General features: G+C 33.6%; 1 protein-coding gene and 1 non-coding gene across 2 annotated transcripts in view; one reads left to right on the forward strand and one right to left on the reverse strand.

Moving 5' to 3' along the window:
- The window catches only part of LOC149422036 (transmembrane ascorbate-dependent reductase CYB561-like), a 173,425-nt gene that overhangs the window by 144,222 nt on the left and 4,404 nt on the right, over window positions 1-24,799 (reverse strand). The window lies entirely within an intron of this gene.
- On the forward strand, window positions 7,307-7,379 carry TRNAS-CGA (transfer RNA serine (anticodon CGA)). Its single transcript has one exon. It is a non-coding gene; the product is annotated as a tRNA-Ser (tRNA).

Raw genomic sequence — 24,799 nt, forward strand, 5'->3', positions numbered from 1 at the left:
TGTAAAATGCACGTGTGCACTAACACGTGACTACAGCTTTTTAAAAAATTATCTTCTTTCATTGCTTTGTTTTTTTTCAGTTATTTTTTTTATGCACATGCCCGTATTGTGGTGGTCGATATCAACCTACTGAAAGTTTTGACGATTTTAATTCAAAGAAATAAAGGTGTTTTTAATTCATTTAATTTATTTATGGTAATAGAAAAATCATTTAATAGTTGTGGTTACCAACAAAAAAAACTGTTTTTTAAGGTAATAAAATGGTTGGAATGAGGTTTTTGTACAAAAATCAATACTATTTTTAAATAAGTGGATTATTATTTCAATACACGCGTCGATTTTTAATAATTTCACGAAAAGGGTCTGCTAGACAAGTGGATTTTCTCCGGTTTTATATGAATTTGTGCAGTAGTTGTAAAAGCGTTTTAAAACCAAAATGAATATCTGTCGTAAAGCCAACAGATGAGTAAATGAATTGGAAATATACTTTATATATAACTTGGGTGATTTTTATTCTTTCGCACCCCTTCCAGCGAGTGTGACGAATTTAATAATGTCGCCCCCTCGGCTTCTAATGGCCGAGTGTCGAATACACAACTGAAGTTGATTTGCGCCTTTATTGGAGAGTGCACTATGGTATGTGGAACAGTGGATATATTATGTAACTTGGTAGTACTGCACTTTGCCACAAGCACATCGACTCTTGTTGGGTTGTCAACCACAATATTATTATAACCAAAGTTCGATATGATTTTCTGACCAGGAATTATATTAAATTATTCAAATCCTCCGTGATGTATATAATTATTCCCTGCTGCTAGAATTACTGTACTAGAATCAAATATATCAAATGGGGTCGCGAAGAGTTTCTGTGGGGTCGCCGCCCGAAACAGTTAAAAAGTTTTTTTTAATCAGTGTGTTTCTTGAAGTTTTAAATAGCATTGTAATTTTTAATCTAATATCCTTATAATTATTTACAAAACTACATGAATAAAACACAAGAAATTTAAAATAAAATTTTTGAAAAAATATATCATCAGCCTTCAAATTATATACATTTTGTATTTTTTTTTTATTGGAACAAACTTTCTTCAAGAACTTTTGAAGGTTAAAACTATCGATATCATTGAAGAAGAAGATAATACTAAGAATTCTAAACGAAACATGAAACAGAACAAGACACAGAAAAATAAAAAGATAACGGTCTCAAAGACCACTCGACCATTGGGATATATTTATTGTACCTCAACTTTTCAATCTCATATTTCAAATTCAGAAATAACAATGTAATATTGTAATTAATTTTGCCCATACTTTGGGCAGATTTTTGAACGATCACAAAATTCTAAAGATTTGGTTTGTAATGTAGATAGTATCTCGGATAAACATATTATCTTTTTTTATTTTTGTGTGTCTTATTCCTATTTCCTATATCCTATATTTCCTATATTTCCTATATCCTATTTCATGTTTCATTTAGATTTATTAGTATTATCTTCTTCTTCAAATATATATTTATGTCTCTGCTGAATGAATAGGCAGATCGTTCCAATGTTCGTGGCAGAGCGGTTAGCATATCGGGTCCAGAGGTCACAAATTCGATAACAGAGCATTTTTTAAATATGTAATTTTTACATAATTAAAATCAATTAACAGATTAGTATATTTGTGCCATATTCCAGAGTAATAGAAGTAAATTACTACTTGACGCCTGGTAATTCTTTATTTTCAAATGCAACGCGTGAACTATAAATAAATTAATGATTTATGGTTCACGTGTTGTACCAACGATGAATAACTCAGCATGTATTTTAATTCAGAAGAATAATATTATAAAATGTAACTTTATGTTTACTTTTAACTTGGCTATAAATCTTTAATTATTTCTGGTCCACCCAAGCGAAAACATCGCGGAAACAAAACTCAATTGAAACTCGCAAATCACAAAACTAATCTCTCGTTATTCATGGATTTCATCCGTTCCGGGATTTTATACTCGTATTTATTCATGAGGGTGGAAATCTAATGTACCTATATTTCTGTTGGTTTGTGAGGTAATTACGTTTAAAAATAAAGCTATAAACTGGGAGTTTTGTAACAAAGGTAGGAAAGGACTACAAATCGTATCGAAAATCTGTTTTCATTGCAGAATTATTTATTATTATCTGAGATTCAATTGTTCATTGCTTAAAGATTTTCTTACTCATTTATCACCATCGCAAAATAGGCTCGTCCATGCGTGCGTTTATTTGCCCAATTAATAGGTTAACCCTTCAGGCCTCTGGCATATTAAAGACGCTACAATAAGGTCGGAAAATTTGTGTTAATTTCCTCTTTGAAATAAAATACAAATAAATAAAACATTTCTTAGCCTTTCTGAAAACTAAAAACTGTTCTTGAAAGGTAATAAAATATGTGAAATTGTATTTTTAGAAATAAGCATATGATTTTAGAAAATTTTAAAAATATCTATACCTATATATAAAAGAAAAAAAATTTTAAATGTATCACCCTACATTTTTTGTCTAAACATTGAACTAAAATAACTGATAACGAAAAACATACACTTTTTATTGTATAAATGTATCGTAAACATTAATTTCACCTCACTTTTTGTTTTATTTTCATTTAAAAATAATGAATAAAATTCAAAAAGTTTCGTAATTTTTACTCAACTTTTAAAAACTTTAGTAACTTTTTTTCTTCTTTTTAAAAAAGAAAGTCAAATATTCCCGGCTTACAAATAACCTGACAATATTTTAAAATCTCTTACTACCAGTAACCACCACAGTAAGCGGAAATGTTGCTTGAGTTGTGATGGAGGACCAGCCGAGGAATTGAACACAATACGCCTGGGAGGGATACAAACGCGATGTCAACTCAGCCACCGACATTTCATTTGTTTTCATAGAGGTGCACATTTTAATTCCTCTGTGGTTAACTTCTAGATTTGAATATAAAACGCTGTGTTTTATCTTTCTAACACCGTTTAGATCATATTTTTCACCATGACAGTAAGGCAGACACAACGATTTCTATGAGACCATATGAGATGTTCACAAAAGCGAACAAATCCACTCTGATAATGAGTAATAGCTGTTTGTTCGCAAAGCCGAACAAATTAGCACGAGGGGTTAACCGTGAAATACACGGTATCCGGAAATTGTCTGTCTACCTGTCCATACTGTCACAAGCCACTTCTACAACAATTATCATGCTGCTTTTTACTTTTATTATATTATAATTATACGGTTTGTGAAGCTGAAAAATTTATAGAATATTTGCCTCAGGATATAAACAAATATTGAAAATTTTCATTATAATAATTTTATTTTTGTGTAAAGAGAATATAAGACGCAAATTCGAATAGTACAAGAAGTCGGGGACGACATAGCACGATCAAGTGAATCAGATACTTGAGTCGTGCAGAAGAGTCAGAATAATAGAAGATTATATATGAGACGATGTATGAATGTGAATGAGGCCAAGAATGTGTGCCAAGACATAGTTGTTTGGCCTCTCTGTCTACCCCTGCTAAAACGGTGTGATGGTTATTTAGTTAGTTGATAAGTATGAATTTACCTTTCGAATGAACACCGTTAGTAAACTAGAAAAATCGTCAAATCTGTCAAAAATTTAAACAAGAGAAATAAAAATTCAAATAAACATTTTTATTTATTTACAATTAATAAAATTATTTTCTGGCCTCTTGTGGTAATGCGATAATTGTACCTACATAATCGGTTGTCTGAATTCACACAATCAGTTCCAATTTTGAAAATTTCGCATCAAATTTGAGTTAATAACGTGAATAATTTCATACTTCAGCAACAAAAATTTATATATTTGATGCTTTTTAGAAACTTCCTTGTTAATTTTCTAGGTTACTTACGGAATATTTGATTGCATTTCGTTTTACCTTCAAAATGATTATTCTCAGGTACCTACCTACTTAGCTAGTCCCAGAGCAGCACATTATCAATGTTTAAAATGGCCACAAGAGGTGCCTCTTTATTTAATCATGCCAAAATGAGGCCATCAATCTAATAATATGTATTTTAGCGCTCCTTGTAGAACGGTTCTAGCCGACTTGCATTATGTAATACAGGAGCTGGATTCCTCGTTAAAACTGTATGCACGTATTATACGGGAACGTAGTAAATAGTAAGGAGCCCAATATGTAATAAGGCAGAGGTTCCCAAACTTCATAACACTAAATTTTATCTAAATTAATCTATTTCTTAATTTAATATGTAGCAGTAGGTACATGAAAAACAAAATACAGACAAATAAGTCTAATAGGAACAAAGTCGCATTAATTTACAGAAATTGAATGAAATTTCGTCGCTGTAACTTAGTTGTGCCCTTCGTTTCAAGATGGTTCCATAAAGATTATTTTTGTCATGTTTATTTGCAGTTCTTATTCGTTTTTTTTCCTTCCCCAATATTATGGTACCTACCTGCATGAAGAAAATTAAAATTTTCATTGAGATTGTGACATTTATTTGTACACATTTTAAAATATATAAAAGGTTACATTAAATATATGGCTTATAATTAAGTCGAAGTATTTAATTTCCTGCTTACAATTATTATCATTTCAGAAGAAATTGTGGTTTTGATTTATCAAATAAGAGAAAAATAGAACTTTTAGACACAAGGTCAAAGAACTGCTGTTCACTTATTTAATATCAATTTTGTCTACCGATCTCGGCTAATAAATAAGTATTCCTTCAGCAATTCTACGAATATTTTGACAGTTAATTTTTGCTTACACCTAACTTTTTCACAGCATGAGTCGGCAATACTTGTAAAGGTGTACATTTGTTACTTTATTTTATAAAATTAAACATTGTTATCAAAAAGAAATTATACATTTTTATTGCTTTATAAAACACATTACAGGTGATTTATTAACAAAATGGCGTGAAAATATAAAACATTATAATTATTACGGCCCATAAAACTTGGTAAAACAATACTAAATATCCGAGTAATAAAGTTTAAAATACAGTTTAATTTTTAATAACAGAATTAACGGCTAAACTAAACACTAATTAATTATGATCAAAATAATAATTAAACAATTTCCGAGCTATTATAATTCCAATAAGATTCTCCAAATGTGTAAAACACCTTCAATAATATAGTTAATTTCTTTATAACATTACCAGCTGCGGTTCCCGGTGCTGCCCGGGCTTTACGATGAGGTTTTCAAAATCAGAAGTAGAAAGTAATGTTCCTCTTATTTTGAATTACATGTCTTAAAAGTTTTAAAAAGGATGTATCAAAATTCTTCATTAAGGGATAGGAATAGGGATTGGGAATATGGAATGGGAATCGGAGATGGGAACAGGGGATGGTAATAGGGTATTAGAATAGGGAATGGGAAAAGGGGATGGGAATAGGGAATGAGAATAGAGAAAGGGAAGAGAAGGGGAATAGGGGATGGGAGTATTTCTGGTGGAAATCTCATGCGAATAGTCACGTTCCACTTGTTTTGAAGGTCAAGTGTGAAAATTGTCATCAATTTGGGATGCGGGTTTGGGTACATTTATTGGATTTCCAACACCTCTGCCATAGGTCACCCCAAATGCTCAATCCTCATACCTTTTACCTTCCGAGAACCTCCTCTCCTTCCTTTCCTTATAAATATCATCCACACAGCATCCCAAAATATGACATAGCCCTTGAGGGAAATTATTTTTGTCAGGCCTCCTGTGGTTAGTATAAAAAAAAATCTCTAAAAAAAAACCGTAGGTATACATAAAAAATAAATCCACCCCGCTACAGACCCTATTCTTTACATACTATAATATATTATATATAGATGGATTATTTGGGTATTTATTTATATACTTTAAGAAACACTTAAAATTTGTATTGATAAACATTGAACAACTTTCAATGTTTATCAATACAAATGCACAAGTGTCTGAGCCTAACCTAAAGATTTACTCGTTGTGAAAACAAAAATCAATCACCATAGCGAGAAAAACGACATCTTAATGTTGAGTGCCACTTTAGGTTGAAGCAGGCTCTGAGAACAAGCTCCCACAGGGTCTGGATTCTGGAGTACTACTAAAGACGTCTTCAGTTTCAGTAGGTCGCTGAACCCTACTTTGAAATTCAATTTGGTATCCCACATCAGTCTTCTCAACTCCCTTGGATCTCGGAACAACCTCCGAGAACAGAATTCATTTTACATGAAATGGACGGATCGCATTTAGCGGTGGATCGTGTCTTCTGGGTTGGGTTTGGTTCACTGAAAGATTCATTTTAATTAGCACTAATGAATTTAGCATGGAGAATAGAACAGCCACATTTTGCTGGCATTGTGTTTCCCAAAAGCATTAATTTATTTTACGTGATAATGGGAGAACGAACAATAGTGTTGAATGCTGAAAACTATAACTTAGTTCCATAACAAATATGATTTAAGATTTTCACGGCCAAAAGTATTTTTGTTATTTGTTTTTGGGGTATTATGCCGTGTTGCGCTAACTCCTTCTTTAGCCCTGATGATGGACAATGCAATGCTGTCCGAAACGTTGGCTAAAGAAGGAGTTAGCGCAACACGGCATAATACCCCAAAAACAAATAACAAAAATAGTTCCATAACGTTTCATTTTCTGTTCGTAACCTTTTCATTTGAGTGAAATAGTAATATTCGTGTAGTATCGAAATGAGTGAATAATGGCAATAACGACTGTAAATATGGTCATTTTTCCAAATATACAACTTGTATAAATTGTGAGAATAGTTTTTTTTTTAATTCATCCCCCAAAAGAAACTTTTCTTTTTAAACATTATAATTTTCATACAGTAAAAATTGTGGAGGTGGTATATCAGCGAAAAAAAAACTGAGTTCTGTGTAACTCTGATTCAAGGAACTTGGATTTACTTTCAATTCAATTTAAAAAAAAACAATGATCTTTTTCAATAACACATCTATTTTTAAATGTTTGATTAGCAGGATACCCAAAAACCGAAGTCAACAACAACAGCAACAGCCAAATCCCGATTGGATAAAGCCAACATTTAATGAGTATACTGCTGTAATGTCTTCGAATTTCAGAGACTGAGTTTCAGCTCGACGGAAGTGGGTTAATTTCCACTTTTCCACAAAACAGAAGTGAAATTCAAATAGATGTATTTTAAAATTGGAAATGATTGTGTAAAGAATTCAGACAAGCGATAAAATACCTACCTATTATACAATATTTTAGTTGTAATTTAAAAAATTGGAACTGATGGATCAAGACTTGAGATTTGTCACGTGTCTGTGCTATAAAATAATTATCTTATCGCCATAGCTCAGTGGTCAGAGCTGTCGACCCGAAATCGAAAGGACACGGGTTCAAGTCCCGTTGGCGTCATGTATCTTTTATCAGGAGATTTTTCAATGTGGATGAGTGTTTCAGGCTAATAATTATTGCTTATAAAAATAATTGTTACCCTTTGTGCTATGCATAAAAAAATCTTGTCTTAAACATTAGTTTACCAAAAAAATAATAATTAATATTTGACAAGTTCAAGTATCTTCACCAAAAATGTAGACAATTTGTCTCGACGCCATCTAGTGAGAGAGTTAGCACTTACAATGCCTTTCTCATATAAAATAAAGTTGGTTGTTTTCAGGTGAAAAAATGTAATAAGCAGTAATTGTTGAATGAAACACTAGTATATATTGAATTATTTCGCGGATAAGAGATAAGCCGCCATAGCTCAGTGGTCAGAGCTGTCGACCGGAAATCGAAAGGACACGAGTTCAAGTCCCGTTGGCGTCATGTATCTTTTATCAGGAGATTTTTCAATGTGGATGAGTGTTTCAGGCTAATAATTATTGCTTATACAAATAATAATTATCTTAATTTATACTTTAAAGTCAAAGTTAGTAGGATTTGTACATTCTAAACAACCGGAATGCTTGCTTCTTGGGCAAAAAATTACTGCAAATTACATTTATATGATTTTCTTGATATTTGCATTGAACAGATATACTCGTATGTATACCAAGTTTAAATATCCAGGTTTTCAAAACAACGGAAAACAGTTTGTACTTCACGTAACAGAGCTTTATTTAACAAACAGGAACTGTAGAGCATATATATTTCACGGAACTGAAACATAGATCCGGTTGGCTCGGGTTTAATCCGATAGCATCCGGAAAAATGTTATAAATGTTGCTTTATCAGGAACACAAAAATTCCCCAATATTTTGTGAATATGAATAAAGCAAACTCAAGTCGTAAAACAATATTACGTGCCATTTACGTTTGGAAATTAAGACCGTGCAGATTTAGATTAGCGCATCACGTTAATTGATGCAGTGGATTTATTCCATAGAAACCAAACAAAGTTTATGACTCCATTATGTTAAGGTACTCCAGTGAAAGATATATATTCATATAAATCAATAAACGCCGATTCCGAATATATAAGTTGTGTTATATATTATTATACGTAAAATTTATAAATCGTCATTTAAAAACGAATAAAACACCATCACATTAAAACACAGCGCTTGGTTGGTACGACTGAATCTGTTAATTCTGATAGTCTACGTGAGTAATATATCTATGGTCTACAAGGTATTAATGCAGGCTTTTAAACACTAGTAAATTGTTTATCAAGTGCATTAGTTACGAAATGTTATCATTTCACTTAGTGTTCTTCAATGTTTCCCATACGAAATACAGAGCCGGTTGAAAAAAACACCAAAATTCTTTAGAATGATGAGTGGTGACGTTATACGTCACGTCCATACTTGATGTTATTTAGGGAGATCCGAAAAATTAAAACTTTGGTAATTATTTTAACTATTACAAGTAGTGTTTACATATTTTTATTGTTATAGTTATAATAATTTAAAAATGTGTACTGGTAGTTAAGTTAGAAGGTCATTATTGATAAAAAAGAGGGTTGGAGTCCACTATTTACTATGACTTGTGCTATTTATTTCAGTCAATTTAACTAAAGCAGTCAGTCACCCAACCCTTATTAGCTGATAAAAACTGGAGGGTGTGACAGGGCGGTATTTCAGTCCACTGGGAAATTATGTAATTATTAGTATGTTATTAAATAAACTCTAAACAATTAGTGATGTGATAAATTTAATTTTCCTGGAATTTTTATTTCAGGCAATTTTTTTATTTTTTATTTTACACCTAATACAAAAGCTAATTTGTTTTCAACTAGCCGTCACTTACCTCTTAATGTATGATTAATTTAAATTCAGATATATTCAAAACGAAAAAGAATATAATTTTGAACGGGGCAGCCAAACAGACGTGCCAAATATTATTTTTTATTGAAAAATCTCGGGATATTATAAAATTTGAATGTAGGATTTATGAAGCTTAAGGTATGTGATGTTATTTTTTTTATTCATTGTATAGTTTATTACAGTCATTGAGAATATTTAGACTACCATGCTAGGTACATGCCCGTATTGTGGTGGTCGATTATATATGAATTACAGTAAAAATAATTTAAAAGAATATTTAAAATATGAAATTTAAAAGAAATATAAAAAAAGAAATGTACAATATGAAAGAAAATAATGAGTGTAGAATTTAAAAGACTATAAGAAGCATAGACATATGAATATTAGTAGACCTGCCCTAAGTGATTAAAAGCGTATTATCCCCACTCCCCATACCGGTTCCATTGGAGCCGGCTATGCTCGCGTATGGCCTCAAGTGAAATTTGAAAACGTGACGTCATCATTCTTGTGCGAACTATGGTCGAGGCATCATCGGTTCATTTTACGAAATAACACGGCAAAATGTTGACTTGTACTATGAAAACTTGTAAAAATAGATATGAAAAAGAGAATAAACCATAGACATATGAATATTAGTAGACCTGCCCTAAGTGATTAAAAGCGTATTATTCCCCACTCCCCATACCGGTTCCATTGGAGCCGGCTGGGCTCGCGTATGGCTTCCCGTGAATCTTGAGAATGTGACGTCATCATTCTTGTTCGAACTAGCGTCGAGCTATGGTCGAGGCATTTTATGAAATAACACGGCAAAATAGTGGCTTGTGATATGAAAACTTGTAAAAATAGATGTGAAAAAGAGAATAAACCCAATTGTCGTATTACATTCCATATGTAAGCATCATTTTAAGCTTATTCACGTCGTATAATATGAATCAGTTGTAGAAACATATACTATCACATCGAGCCAACATTGGTCGAATGTAGCGATTCTCAAGTGTGCGCATCGTTGTTACTGGGAAGTAAATTATGAACACTTATAAAAGTGTCTTAACTAAATACGTAAACAAAATATTCGACTCTGAAAATAGAAGAATTTTTTTTTTGCTGCATTTGGACTTCGCAAATTTGTTCATAACGTGGCGAGTAATTTGCGCTCCCATGTAAAAATGTCTATTCATTCAAAGGCAGATTTTACTTTTAAGAACTAAATGGTGATATTAAAATGCGAGATGCCTATATACTGTCAGATTGATTTATTGACGAATCACAGTCAGCTTTACCCCCTTCGTTCTTCAACAGTTGATTTTACCCCTCACCTTTAATTTCTAGTCTATATATTCATATGTCTGTGGAATAAACCCAATTGTCGTATTACATTCCATATATAAGCATTATTTTACTTTATTTTAAGCATATTCACATCGTATAATATGAATCAGTTGTTACTATCACATCGAGAAACGTCTGGACGCGAAACACAAAGCTGGTTGGTTTCTGGGAAGTAAATCATGAACATTTATAAAAGTGTCTTAACTAAATACTTAAACGAAATATTCGACTCTGAAAATAGAACCGAATTTTTTTGCCGAATTTGGACTTCGCAAATTTGTTCATAACGTGGCGAGTAATTTGCGCTCCCATGTAAAAATATCTATTCATTCAAAAGCAGATTTTACTTTTAAGAAGTAAATGGTGATATTATAATGCGAGATGCCTATTTACTGTCAGATTGATTTATTGACGAATCACAGTCAGCTTCACTCCCTTCGTTCTTCAACAGTTGATTTTACCCCTCGCCATTATCTTTTCGTCTATTAATTCCTATGTCTGTGATAAAATTAATTCCTATGAAAGTAAGTATGTAGGTACTAACTACTAAGTAAGGAAATAAGAAGAAAAAAACGTTATTTCATGTGTGCGTACATTGTTTAAAGTACATAAAAACATATTTATTTATTTATTTATTTATTTTTTCATGTTCTCCATGAAACGGTTATACACCAATATATCATGGAGAAGATTATATATTGAAAGGTTTACACAGGCAGTTTTACTATTTTGTCACATGTGTTATAAGATAGTTACTGAATTGTCTGTAGGTGACATTGAAAATGTCGATGGCTAATGCAGAGTCGTTAAGCAGTTGAGTCGCTCTGTTTATTGGCGCGTTCTGATAGGCAGAAGTCCTCGCTTTCGAAGCATATAAGAGTGCATGGGATCTTCCTCGAGTATAATTGTTAGGGACATAAAAGTTAACCTCTTTCAACATAGGCGGATTGTGTATTGTCCCAGAGATTAACTTAAAAAAGTGTTTGCCTAAAAATATTTTTCTGCGGGCTTCTAATGTTTTGAAATCGAGCATTCCTGTTAAGAACAAGGATGGATACAGGAATGGATAGTATGTATATTCCCTCATATACAGGTAACGCATAAACCTTTTTTGTACTTTTTCTATTTCTAAGATATGGTTTTGTTCAGAAGGGGCCCAAATAATGGAGCTGTATTCCAGGATGCTGCGGACAAGTGCTTCATATGTTCTCCGTATTGCAATTCCATTAGTAAATGATCTCGCATTACGAAGAACAAATCCAAGCATTTTGTTGGCGCGGGAGACAATGTCATATATGTGGGATTTGAAAGAGAGATTTGCTTCGAAGATCACTCCAAGGTCACGAATCTCGTTTTTGCGTGTTAATATATTTTTATTAATGTGATAAGGGAATAGAAATGTATCTTTGGATCTTGTAAATGTAACTACACTGCATTTCTGGATGCTGAAGGGTAATTTATTTAATTCCGACCATTTGACAAGAGAATCAAGATCATTCTGCAGAATGGAATCGATACAACTTTTGATAGCTCTGAAAAGTTTGATATCGTCAGCAAAGAGGAGATATTTAGAGCGGTTAATGGTCTTGCCTATATCATTAATGAATAAAAGAAAGAGGAGGGGTCCTAGATTCGATCCCTGGGGAATCCCGGAGTTAGTTTTGTATTCATGAGAGAACTGGTGTCCGTAACTGACATACTGACGACGATTGTGTAAGTAGCTAGCAACGAAAGCGAGAAAATCCTGAGAGAATCCGATGTCACTCAATTTTATTAGTAAAATATCATGGTCGACTTTATCAAATGCTTTTTCGAAGTCTGTGTAAATCACATCGACATGTAAAAATTTTTCAAACGATTTATTTATATAGGTGGTGAGATTCATAAGGTTTGTTGAGGGTGATAGAGTGGGACGAAATCCATGCTGATTCTCGGTGAGTGTATGTTTTGTTTGAGTATATATTTGTGAGTAAATTATGGTTTCTAAAAGTTTTGCGGGTGCTGATAAGACAGCTACAGGTCTGTAATTATCGATTGCCGATTTTTTTCCTTTTTTGTGTATAGGCGTGACTTTTGTTAGTTTCCACATTTCAGGGAAGGTATTATTACGAAGTGAAAGGTTAAAAATGTGCTTTAGAGGTTGAATTAAATATTTTGAGTATCTTTTGAGTATGATGGGTGGTATAAAATCTGGACCGACAGAGTATTTAGGTTTTAGCTTGTGAAAAGCGGCAACAATATCATCATCGTTAATTTCGTGAATTTCAACAGGTAAAGCATTGTGTGACGAAGAAGCTATAGAGGAAATGTCAAGTTTGGGAATATTGTCGCTGAATACTGATTGAAAATAATCTGCGAAACCTTCTGCGATTTCAGAATATACATTGTATTGATTTTCATTAAAGGTCATGTGATTAAGTTTGTCACAGCCGCGGCGTTTATCGTTCGTGTAAGACCAAAATCGAGTGGGGTCTGTTATAATACTATTCTCTGCTTCACGTGTAAAGTCAGTGTAGGCCTTACCAATTAACTGCTTGATTAATTTTCGTGATTTTTTAAAGTTTGTTAAGGCATGTTCGGATTTAGTTTTTTTCCAAAGATGGTGCATTTTATTTTTCTCTCGTATGTGATGAATGATCTCTCCAGTAAACCATTTTGGATATTGTTCATCATCTCAAAATAAAATAAAAGTAAATTTTTTAGTAAATTTATCATCTCCAAATTTTGAACATAAGAAATACACATATCAAAAATAGAATTATCACTATTCATTATTAAAATAAAATAATTTCGGTACCTACTTTATCGCTTGTCTGATACGATTTATACTTTTCAGTTCCATTTTTGAAAATTAATTGAAATTGAATACTTTTAATTACGTTCCACTACATTACGCGGGAATATTTCACAAATCACAGACTACCTAAATTAGTACGATCGATGATGATGGTGGTGGTAAGTTAGTTACTAATAATACAAAATAACTCTTTCTAAAACTAGACTAATTGAAAAGTGCATAATTACCAAGAATATAAAAATAATATGATGAAAAAATTAAATGGCGAATATGACATATTAATATTAGGTAAATACAACAAGAAACCCTTATAAATAAGATGTCAAAATATATAATTTCAAACACGGATCATCGAACATTGAAATGCATGAAAGATATTGAAATATCGTGAAAATATTTCCACCGTCTTTTCCCTTATCAAAACACTCGAGTCTGCTACATTTCAGCGAGGACGGTCTCCCCTTTTATACAAATTACATTCCATAACTTTTCCGGGCACGTGATTCGCAAGCAAAGGAATTTCCCCATCCGATATCAGAAGTCATTGAGACTCCACCGTCTGAAACCTATACGACAGTAGACTTATACCTACCGTTTACTCTTCAGCCTTTATTTGGGTAAAGATATTAAAGCGAAGAATTCGGGAAATCTTTGTAGGATTTTCATTTTTGGGAATGAGATTCGAATGATTCTCCGTGTCAAGTTTACGCTGTGCTTTTGCTGACTTATAACATAATTTGAGCACCGACTAGAGTAGTGCAGTATTATTTTTTTATACCTATGTGTTATTGTTCATGTCAATTTCATTTCATTGTTCACGCTGAGGAAAAATGCTCAGATATCCCATGGGCGGTCGAGTGCATCAAACTCGGCATCTAAAATAAGGTGCTATCCATTAGCACCGTCTTCATTTGCTCTTTGAAACGTGTTAATCATGTTGCTTTTGTTTTTGCTTTTTATTTGCAAAATACTTGGCGGGATTCATGTGGAGATAGTTGACACTACAGTAATTATAAATAAAGATATGTAGCATACTATGGTGAAGTTTATAAAAGCCCGTAATAGGGTTAATAGAAAGCAATATTTTCATATCTCCAGCAAAAACTAAAAAAAAATAGCGTACTTAAAGAATTTTATAATGTCTTTGATGAAGATAATAAAAAGCAACGGTCTCAGGTAAGGCCCTTGAGGGACGCCTGGGGGTACATTTATAATATCAGAATTAAAACCATTTATAGCTATAATTAGACTAGTCATCGGTTCAAATCACCATATATTCCCAAAGCTAATAGTTTGAACTACGGCAAGCTATGATCAATTTTGTCAAATGCTTTAGATAAATCTATTTTTATTACATCTACGTTTATCCATCGATTTTGAAATAATGCATACAGTAAAAACTGCAAGGTTAGAGACTTTTTATAGAGCCGTTTTAATTCCCAGTTATTGGACTGAACACAGTCGTACAGTTGTTCATAAAGCCGTGTTGATTCCCAGTTATTGGACGGAATACAGTCGTACAGTTGTTTCTGAACACAGTCGTACAGTAGTTCCTGAACCATTATTGGACTGAACAAAGTCGTATAGTTGTTCCTGAACTATTTTTAAAAAATCTTATGAAGATAATTTTGATATTGGACGATAGCTTTGGACGTCATTTTTATCCTCGGATTTGAAAACTGGTGCAATGAGAGCATATTTCCATTGATCAGGAAAGATACCTTATTTCAATAATTATTGAAAGAGCAGTAGAAAAGACTTAGAGATTACCTTTGCTGCAAAACGATAAATAAAATGGTATTTTATCACATACTTCACCCAACGAACAGGAGATTTTTTTTTCTATGTGTTCCTTGGAAACTGAAATTGGAAAAAATGTTTATACATTTGTGGTCTTTGGGATTACTAGCCTGTGAATTGTATTATGTTTATAGGTGGAGGCGAGTTGCTGTGAAAATATTCTCGTAATATTATTTGGCCGAAATTCACAGGTGTAGATGTTATATTCGATAAGAATATTACATTTTTTTAATAAGCTGTCAACTGTAAATACAGGTGAATTTATGACACCACAAATGTGCGACTGGGTAAGGGTTACCTTATCTTCTTTTCTCAACATGTGCTTTTGGCGTAATTTATTCTTTCGATTACTATAATTATTGATAACTAATTAAACACCATTTTTATTTTTTATACTTAATACCAACCGGGTTTCCCTGTTAGCCTACTGTCAGCCCCCTGTCAGGACTGTCAGTCCTAATGAAGCTACGTTCAAAGTGGTGTTTACTTTGCCGATCAATGTTTTTATTCATATTTCAATATTTTTATTCATATGTTAACACTAGACGTCACATACTAACTATATACCATTGGTCGCCACGAGACAGGCAGTCGCCTAGTGTGGTGATTTAATGTATCACATGTAAGAAAATGTATTATTGTATTATCATGTATTCTATAAATAAATAAATAAATGACGCTACGTCCTCGGAACATCTTCCATTGAAATACTGGTAGAACAAGGACAGCATGCACACCTCACCTGTGCTCTAAATATTGCAATCTGTTTGTTAAGATGGGGGAATCTATTAAAGTGACCGCTTGTATCTGCCCAAGTATTTTGGGGCAGAGGTCCTGCCAAATTCAAATTGGGGTCAATGTTTTTAAAGAAACCTAACATTAAAAATGATACAACGAAGACGTTTTCAATAAAATATTAATAGAGGGCATTTTTTACAATTTTTTAACCTTTTTTATGACAACGAGTAAAACATTAAATCACATGAGTTCCTCCTCCGTGAGTGCATCAGATAGTTAGTTATAAGTAAGTAATTTTTAACAGATTTCGAATGTAGTTGTTTATGACTTTTAGTGCCGCGTTGCGTCGTTAAGTGGGTACAAACTTCGATGGGAGTTGATGTCTTTATCAGATTGGTGCTGTGTTGTGTACACTGTATCTATTTTGAGAATACAGGGTTCTTACGAGGGGCGTGTGAAAGGGGAACGATTTACATCTGGGAGTGTTTGTGAATAAATCATCAATGTTGTTTGAACAGAGTACCTACCCTGTGCTAGTGCTTATTGTGTACATGTGTACGGAGAAAATAGTAACATGGGCCACTTTGGTAGGAGGACAAGTTGAAAGAGTGATGGGAACACCTTGTTTATAGCTTGAAAGGGAGTAGAGAATACACAATGATGTTGATTTTAGATGGCAATATAATATGCGATGACCGCACCATATGGCAGCCCCAACTTGTTGATTTGGAAAGTCATTCAAACCTGATTAGCTGTATTCATGCTTTATCAATACTAATGCATTTTCAATAATCAAAATCACAAAAGGGTGTTGTACAAATGTGTACTGAATAGCTGGGTTGATATTTTACTTTGTCAATGTATAATGAATAGCTGGGTTGATATTATACTTTGTCAATATATACTGAATAACTGGGTTGATATTATACGTCAATGTATACTGAATAACTGGGTTGATATTATACTTTGTCAATATATACTGAATAGCTGGGTTGATATTATACTTTGTCAATGTACAGGGTTTTCCAATAAGAGGTGTTATTTTGAATAGATTTCGGTAGATGTTACTTTTGAAGCTGTCATTTTTTTAAATTTGACAAGTAGAAACCACGCCATTAATAAAAATGGAACGATACACGCTTCAACAACGATTGAATTTATTAAAATTCACTTGAGTGAATCAAATGCAAATCATCTTGAGTGATGAGGCCCATTTCCACTTCGGTGGCTTCGTCAACAAGCAAAATTGTCGCATCTGGGGCTCGGAAAACCCAAGAGATATTGTTGAAATGCCTCTCTATCCTCAACTTTGACTGTTTGGTGCGGTTTATGGTCCAGCGGAGTCATTGGACCTTACTTTTTAGAAAATGAGGCTGGAGCAACAGTTACGGTGAATGGATTGCGCTATCGAGAGATGATTAATGATTTTTTTATGGCCGTAATTGGATGGTATTGATCTGGACAACGTTTACTTTCAACAAGACGGCGCTACGTGCCACACAAACAACGAAACCATTGATATCATTAATTATTATTATTTTATTTAAACCTAACAAGAGTTCCAACTGCTCCTTACCCTATGGAGCCGGTGAGACTATGGCAGCCCCAATAGGGGTATTTTGTGAGACTGGACATAGTGAGAAGGGGGAGAAGATGGGAAAGAGGAATTTAGTGAAGTACCTGGCTATTCAGATCTGGTCACGGAACACTAAAGCTAAAGACAAATCTCTAAGACGAATGTTGGTCCTACACCAGGGCGATACTGAGAATATCTTCCACTCTAGTAGATACAGCAAATATACTTTATGATATTTTAAATGAGTAATTTGTGAAATAACAGAAATTGATCAAACAAATTTGAATTGAATTGATAGATATATTAATTAACTGAGTTGGCATCGCGTTTGCGTCCCACCTGGGTGTCGTGAGTACGGCTGACTCAAGTCCTCCATCACGACACAAGCAACATTTTCCGCTTCCTTTGGTGGTGGTAGGAGATTTTCAAATATTGTCACATTATTTGTAACCCGGGAATGTTTGTCTTTCTTTTTAAAATAAAATAAAAATAAGGTAATATATATCCGAAGTATTCTAAGTCGTACCTTTTTTTTAAATTGCTGACATTTTAAATGAAATTCTCAAAGTAATTGCTAGATTTATGTATTTTATTGTTCTTATGACGTGAAATTGATAACATCTCTAACCGGCTTGGGCGCGCAAGAGAATCAATAAATTATAAAGTGTTCTACACACGGAAAAAGATTTTAATCCAGCTTGCAAGTTGAGAGCCTTACCCCTCGACCACGGAGAATTTTATTAATCTAAGAACCGATATACCCATATAAGATTATTGATTACATGTATGCCTCGCTACCACGCTAACGTTATTGCGATTACACTATTCTCAGAGAAAAATCATTTTTCGAAATCTCAGACTAAATATCCAGTACATTACATATAGGATATCTGAACACTTCAGAGCTTGTAAACTCGGCCACCCTGACAAATCAATTGCCGAGCATTTGATTGAAACCGGGCATTACTTTGGATTTGTTCCTGAAGTCCTGGGGAGACCCAAAACTTATAGATGACGGCTGATTACGGAGGCAATTGAATATTAATAGAGACGATGGAGCTAAGCTCAGTAGTTCTTGGTATCCGGTAATTGACGGCTACAACAGAACTAAACGCAGAAAACCACTTTAAAATTATACGTTAGTGTTAGCTCTTAGAGGGTTGGACCTGGCAACACGGTATCGCATCTTAGTAGATTACACTTCTGCCCTGATGATGGACACTGCAATGCGTCCCGAAACGTTGGCTAAAGAAGGAGGTAGCGCAACACGGTATAATACCCCAAAAACAAATCACTATTTAGTACATGTCTAAATTTTCATCATCCAGTATCTAAACATCCAACATCTATTAAGAATGTAAAAGCTTATTGGTCAGTGAATATTATGTTTATTAAAGTTGAATAAGTTCCGGACGGATTTAATTTCCGGAATAACGGAATGATCTTGGTTAATTAGCATCCTGTTTATTTACTCAGTAAATCTTGAGAGGACTTGAACCTCTCGAATAGACAGGGAAATTTATCAAAAGCAAAACAGGCTTCATTCGGAAAATATGAAATATCGAAAACGCAGTAGATGGATTTAATGGATAAGCAAATTAAATGTTCTTCAATATATTTATGCTGAGTGGGTGGCTCGTTTAAAAAACTCGACGATATTTTGTATCATCACCCAAAAGTACACCAGATGGGAATAGCCAGGTTCAATTTTAGGTGTGGTAGATGAGCCGACAAATACCCGGAACACAGATTTTATTGTATCACCACCCAAAAGTACACCAAATGCGAATAGCCTGGTTCAATTTTAGGTGTGATAGATGAGCCGACAAATACCCGGAACCCAGATTTTATTGTATCACCACCCAAATTACACTAAATGCGAATAGCCTGGTTCAATTTTAGGTGTGATAGATGAGCCGACAAACACCCAGAACACAGATTTTATTGTATTACCACCCGAAAGTGCACCAAATGCGAATAGCGAGGTTCAATTTTAGGTGTGATAGATGAGCCGACAAATACCCGGAACCCAGATTTTATTGTATCACCACCCAAAAGTACACTAAATGCGAATAGCCTGGTTCAATTTTAGGTGTGATAGATGAGCCGACAAACACCCGGAACACAGATTTTATTGTATTACCACCCAAAAGTGCACCAAATGCGAATAGTCAGGTCCAATTTTAGGTGTGATACATTAGCCGAGAAATACTCGGAACCCAGAGTTCCAAATACATCCGAATAGGGTTTTTTCACGGTTTTTTATCACTCTCGAAAAAAAGGTATTTTTATTTTATGTTGAAGAATAAATTTTCTATAACGATTTAAAATGTGTCATTTTCAATTTTCGATCGAAACGGTATGTGCGTTTTAATCCGTGAATTTGGGGGCGTTGGCGACAGCTGTCTTACTAGGAATTGGCGTTTTCTATGTAATAATGACGTTGTAGACAGTTGGAACCTTTTCGGAATGTGCGGCTTTAGATCAGTTTTTTAAATCAATAATTATAAATGAAAATATCAAAATTCATATTTTTAGTACGATAATCATAATCAGAGAAATAAACTACAAATCTTCCACACATTTTAACGGTATTCATAGTTTGTAAAATATCTCAAATAAAGCATGATGTGTACCTACAGCATAAACGTTGGAAAATTCCTGAATATTCAGTTCAAGCAAAGCTTAGATTCTGAATGTTGGTTAGTTTGTGAGAGTTACTACCGACTCAGGAATAACAGAAGGTTAAATTTGTATCCCATTTTTGTGAAACACAACCTCAAGGATGCAAGATCCCAACTAAGTGAAAGAAATAATGGTTGAATAAAATCCCTGTATTTTCAAAAAATCCCTTCCCTATATTTCATTCCACCTTTCGCGATATTGAGGTTGCCATCGTCTGACTGGCTCCAAGAGTTTTAGACTTAAATAGAATTACCAAAAATGTTACATAAACGAACAATGTTTTTAGGTCTGAGAGCATCAAACGAACAGTTCTTTGAGCTTATTCGCCTGAACAAAAATGTTTTTCCGCCATAGGATTTAATGACACCGCATTTTCCCAACTGAAAAATAAATCTCCCCGACACAGCCAGCTATTAGGGCGGTTCCTTGCTCCCCCGTGTATTGATAAGGGTGTTAGATTCCCTTCCACCTCGCCAGGAGACTAAACCGCTTTGTGTAAGGCTGGCCTCATCTCTACAGGGTCCTAGGGAGGGGGGAGGACCCACTTCCCACGCAGACCCTTGAAAGAGTAGGGTGGTATTCTAGAGATTTACATTGAACTTTCTGCATGTGTAGATCGCTTTATAATTTAATGAAATTGTCGCGCGTTAAGCCGGGTAGAGATGATATCAATTTCACATTATAAGAACAAATAATAATAAATTTAGCAATTACTTTGAGAATTTAATTTAAAATGTCAGCAAGGTTTTTAAAAAAGGTACAACTTAGATATCGATTAGATATCGAAAAATGATCTCTACATTAGTCTGACAATTAAAAAAGCTAATTATTTTAATTTCTTGCTCATATACAACATTACATTTATTTTTTTATTAATTTTCAAGATTTAAAATACATGAGAAATTTACTTTTTTTATATATCTTGTTACAACCTTTTTACAGCTTGTATTAAAAAAGCGAAGAAACGTAAGATAACCATTTTAATATGAATACCGCGCAAGAGTTTCATTGTTTCCAACCGTCTGGGGCCAGTGAGATTATGGCATCCCCAATTGGGGTATATTGTGAGGCTGAAGGGTAGTGGGGGGGAAGGAGATGGAAGAGAAAAATGGGGAAGTACGTGGCTATTCAGATTTGGTCACAAACTAATCCAATATACAAAAAATTCATTTATCTAAAATGAGAATATACAAAGAACATGTAGATTAATAACGTTGTCACAATATTAGCGAAAAAAAAAATAACACATGAAGATAAAAAACAACATGATTTTTTTTAAGTTTATCCACACTGTATATCCAATATAATAAATTGAGTGTAAGTGGAGAAATATTGTAAATATCTAATAAAAACAAAATTTTAATAAAATGTGTGTATGTATCCCTCCCACCCCCTCCCCATCAGACACAAGTGATAGCTGGGAGCATTAACGTATTTTCAAAATGATTTTTTGCTATTTTCATTTTTGGCCCAAAGATCCTTTCAGATATTTCACGCCTTGTACCTATGATTCTCTTGCCTTTTCCTTGTACCGAATAAAATAATGTTTTCTTATAAATATGTTCTCAAATTTAATGTCCTTTATATCATCTAACGTAAACCGCACAGAGGAAAATGTGAAAGACGTATTTGGTAGCACGTAGCACCCCTCCTAACACGTTGGGGTAATAAATATGTCAAAATCCATCAGCCTCAGAAACCAATCCATCAAAAATCTCATGAATATAAATATGATTGTAGAGTAGATGCTATTACTTTCGTACATCATGTTTACAAGAATCAAAACATTCTTCCTTTAGAAGCATTATGCCTTATAATAAGTGAAATGCTGTCTACTAGATTTTGTCTAAAGCAAGTAAATTGTAAATAAAATCTTCAAGACTTAAGGGCCGGTATGATAGTCACTCCGTATCCTCGCTATGTACGACATTCCTCTCTCAAATTTAATCGGGCTAAATCGACCGCTCAAGCCTTGGTAAGCCTCAGAATAGTTCCCTTTTTAGACGCCGAGGCGCTAGCAGTTATAAATGCCAAATATACGTAAATTGGCCAATTTTATCAGTCTGGACTACTATAATCATCGAGCGATGAGGGATGTTGATGCTATTAATTGATAATCAATTTAAAAAAGACAAATAGTCTAGTAAGGTATCATAAGAGGGATTTATCTAAGCAAAAAAATTACTATTTAAAATTTATATCATCGCGTATACCACCATGCTGACTAAGAACTGTTTCTATTCTTCCCAGGGACTGGGGTCAACAGCGCTGACGAACTCGCCAACCGACACTTATTTAGTATATTAACTGCTGTAATGTCACCCAATTTCAGAGAAATGCGTATATATCCGCGTGTTGTGTATACGTGATTGCTACAAAATTTGATAGGATACATTATCATCGAATGTATCTGCCGAGTTCCAGCTCGATCGGATGTCGGGAAGTGGGTTCATTTCCACTTCCAAGATTTGCATTAATTTAAATTAAATGTCAAACTTTATAAAAAAATCAACTCGTAAATCAAACCATGATCTCACCATGAAATTAGACAGCATAGATATAGCACTCGCATAGACCGTAGTTTGGTTTTAAAAGAATAAATATACATTTTATTCTATTAAAATCACAGACAATATGTGTAATATTGCTGATATCTTGGCTTACGACCTACATACGGATTCCAAGCCGCGCAAAGTTCGACAGCCGAGCAAAATCAACTGATATCTGGGCCTAAGTCACCCTTCTTTTTTCTCGGTTCGCTCCGTCTCTCAGTGGATGCACATCTGCTTCTCGCCACCACATAAATACGTCTTCTTGACAAGTTACGTTACGTCTGTTATTGTATTCGCAGCCGGTCTCGGTTCTTCTCTACTTCCTCTGTTTACATTAACTACTTACCAGTTCCCGGTCTCCAGCTATCGAAGTCCCAGTCCCTGTTGTAGGTTAGGTAGAAACAAGCCAAGCTTTGGACTTCCTCGGCTGAGAACTTCGTCGGCAGATGTTACGATTGCAAGCGGTTCGAAGTCGTTATTAATTAACTTCTTGGGAACTGCATATGAAATTGGTACTTCTGAAACTTATCATTCCTCGATATTGGTATTAATTAAAGGAGTTCACATGGAAAGCATGATTAATTATTTGAGATTAAAACTTCCAAAGTATTAACGACTAAAACTTGAGATAAACCCCATGTTATTTAAAGAATAATTATGAAATAAAAACAATATTTTTTTTTTAAAACCACGATTTTTTATTAATTTTAAGACCGACCGGTTTCGCTACACTCGAGCAGGGTACAAAATTAAACTAATCAATAATACAAAATGTGTCATTATATATACATACAGAGGGAGATAGAAAGTAAAACCAAAATGAAACAACAATATATTAAAAGAAAACAATTAGTGTATATAAATATTATAATAATAGAGAATAGGCATTCATAATTGTAAGGTGATTAAGGGATACTGGGAATTTTACAGTTTACAGGGAATATTCCCAGTATTGGGCTTTTTGACAAATCTAATTGATTATTCAGAATTAAACTTTTGGTTTTAATGGCTTTCTTAATTTCTAGTGCTTCTAGGTTATTCAATTTGTTACTATGGTCTTTTCGATGGAGAATCTTAGCACCGGTGCTTTTATTGAAGGTATGATATTTTTCAATAAGATGATTGGCAAACTCTGAAAAGCCATTGCTATTTAGGCATCTAAGATGTTCTTTATTCCCAATGTTGACATTGCGCGTTGTCTTCCCGATATAAAACGCTGGACAATTGTTACAATTTAATTTATAAATTCCTACATGACTAAGTGTGTCATCTTTACCTTTAGAATTGACTAAAAATTTACCTAAATTGTTGTTGGTATAAAACGCCGGTTTGACTTCAGAAGGAAGGTTAACTATACTTTAATATGTTAACTATACTTTAATAGGTTAACTAAGTCAAACCGGTTTTACTTTCTATCTCCCTCTGTATGTATATATAATGACACATTTTGTATTATTGATTAGTTTAATTTTGTACCCTGACGATGCTCGAGTGTAGCAAAACCGGTCGGTCTTAAAATTAATAAAAAATCGTGGTTTTAAACAAAAAATATTGTTTTTATTTCATTAAAATGTTAAACCACCAAGTGATTGCTTTCTACGAAAATATAAAGAATAATTATTCAAAGCGTAACTCAAAACTCATCTACGCAATGAATTTTCTATTTGCACTACGTGATTTTATTTTACTTTATTCTTTCTTGAAAATGAATGCCTTTTAAATCTCAGACGTATTATACTTAAATTAAGGTACATCATTAAAATATCGTTTGAAGGCATAGATTTTATACATGTCTTGTACATCGCCTTTGAGGTGAAACTTCGAAAATAGCACCACAAAAGATAGCATTACTATTAAAATTATTTATGATTCATTCATCTTATAAAAATGAAATAATTATGCAATGCTTATTAATTATTACAAAGCCCTTTTAGTATTTATTTGACATGGCTGATTCGCATAAGTATCCTGCGGTAAATTAATATTTTTACGGCAATAGATTTTTGTAGCGGGATTGAAAGAGACTTAACGAAAATCAATAACGTCCTTATCAGTGAAAAACATGTAAGCTAGAGTTTTTACGGGATGACAAA

This window comes from Hesperophylax consimilis, chromosome 8 (assembly GCF_061612785.1).
Source record: "Hesperophylax consimilis isolate HC1 chromosome 8, BYU_Hcon_1.0, whole genome shotgun sequence".
In the NCBI taxonomy this organism is placed as follows: Eukaryota; Metazoa; Arthropoda; class Insecta; order Trichoptera; family Limnephilidae; genus Hesperophylax; species Hesperophylax consimilis.